Genomic DNA, 2,357 nt, shown 5'->3' with positions numbered 1-2,357 from the left:
AGAATATTTGGTGTATATGAAGGCAAAAGGAAAATGAGCCGTAACCAGAGAGAAGGATCCAATGTAGTACTAAAGGACCTCATAACTCTCTAGCGGAAGTATCATAACGGGTGGCTGGTGCCCTGGTCCAACTACTACTTATAAACTCATTTAACTTGAACCATCATTGGTTATATCATCTCAATGTAATGTTTCATTTTAAAAGGCCAACTAAAGCGTGGGTTTCCTGTAAACACTTCCTCAGCAAACTGTCATTCAACAATGATCCATCGAAAGGTTATCAAGTTTCAAAGAGAGGAAAGGTATCACGAGTTCAATTACTCAACCAACGATCTCACATTACTTAATTAATCAAGGAACCGCCATTGCTTTAGCTGTCATTCCACAATCTTTTTGCACAAAGTGAAGATTGACGTACTTTACTCAAAGCATGATCTTATTATTATTATTATTATTATTAGTATTATTATTATTATTATTATTATTATTATTATTATTATTATTATTATTATTATTATTATTACCAATCTAGTTTAGTAGCTTTTTTACCTATACAAATTTTGTTGAATCACTTTTCATTTCTTCTTTAACTGTTTCCATTTCATCATGTAGCTGGGAGTACCTGGTTTGTATTACTAAACTAAAATTATTATTATTATTATAATAATAAGTTAGTAAAAGAAAATTTTGTTGGGACTGCAAGTGATGTGTGTGGCACGAAGTTTGTTGGAGGCAGCATGAGGAAAGGCAGTGAATGGTGGAATGAAGGAGTGAAGGTAAAAGTGGAAGAGAAATAGAAGTCTTTTGAAGAATGGCTGCAGAGTAATAGTGTAGAGAAGTATGAAAGATATAGAGAGAAAAATATGGAAGGAAAGCGCAAGGTAAGTGAGGCAAAGAGGGCAGCTGACCTGGAGTGGGGTCAGGGACTTAGGTCATTCATATGAGGAGAATAAGAAGAAGTTTTGGAAAGAAGTGAAGAGAGTAAGGAAGGCTGGTTCAAGAATTGAAGAGAGAGTGAAAGATGGAAATGGAAGGTTGTTAAAAGGAGAGGAGGCAAGGAAAAGGTGGGCGGAATATTTTAAAAGTTTACTGAATATTGAGGATAATAGGGAGGCAGATATAATTGCTGTTGCACGTGTTGAGGTGCCGGTGATGGGAGATGAGAAGGAGAGAGAGAGAGATTAAAAGAGAGGAAGTGAGGAGAGCACTAGATGAAACGAGAGTAGGAAAAGCATGTGGTATGGATGATGTGAGAGCTGAGATGTTGAAGGAAGGGGGTGTGACTGTACTTGAATGGTTGGGGAGATTGTTTAATATGTGTTTTGTGTTGTCAATGGTACCAAGAGATTGGGTTTGTGGATGTATTGTACCACTATATAAGGGTAAGGGAGATGTGCATGAGTGTTGTAATTTAAGGGGTATTAGTTTGTTGAGTTTGGTGGGAAAAGTGTATGGTAGACTACTGATTAATAGGATTAAGGATAAAACAGAGAATGCAATCTTAGAATTACAGGGTGGTTTTAGAAGAGGTAAGGGTTATATGAATCAGATTTTTACAGTTAGGCAGATATACGAGAAATATTTAGCAAAAGGCAAGGAGGTGTATATTGCGTTCATGGATCTGGAGAAAGCGTATGATAGAGTTGATAGGGAAGCAATGTGGAATGTGATGAGGTTATATAGAGTTGGTGGAAGGTTGTTGCAAGCAGTGAAAAGTTTCTACAAAGGTAGTAGAGCATGTGTTAGGATAGGAAATGAAGTGAGCGACTGGTTTCCGGTGAGAGTGGGGCTGAGACAGGGATATGTGATGTCGCCGTGGTTGTTTAACATGTATGTTGCCGTGGTTGTTTAACATGTATGTTGATGGAGTGGTGAGAGAGGTGAATACTCGAGTGCTTGGATGAGGATTAAAACTGGTAGACGAGAATGACCATGAATGGGAGGTAAATCAGTTGTTGTTTGAAGATGATACTGTACTGGTTGCAGACGCGGAAGAAAAGCTTGGCCGATTAGTGACAGAATTTGGAAGGGTGTGTGAGAGAAGGAAGTTGAGAGTTAATATGGGTAAGAGTAAGGTTATGAGATGTACGAGAAGGGAGGGTGGTGTGAGGTTGAATGTCATGTTGAATGGAGAGTTACTTGAGGAGGTTGATCAGTTTAAGTATTTGGGGGTCTGTTGTTGCAGCAAATGGTGGAGTGGAAGAAGATGTACCTCAGAGTGAATGAAGGATGCAAAGTGTTTGGGGCAGTTGTGGGAAATGAAAGAGGAAGGAGAGAGAGAAATTGAATGTGTTTGAGATCAAATGTCTAAGGAGTATGGCAGGTGTATCTCGAGTAGATAGGTTTAGGAACGAAGT

Source organism: Palaemon carinicauda, chromosome 1 (genome assembly GCF_036898095.1).
Source record: "Palaemon carinicauda isolate YSFRI2023 chromosome 1, ASM3689809v2, whole genome shotgun sequence".
Lineage (NCBI taxonomy): Eukaryota > Metazoa > Arthropoda > Malacostraca > Decapoda > Palaemonidae > Palaemon > Palaemon carinicauda.
The sequence above is the reverse complement of the archived record's forward strand: the minus strand, read 5'-3'. Positions refer to the sequence as shown.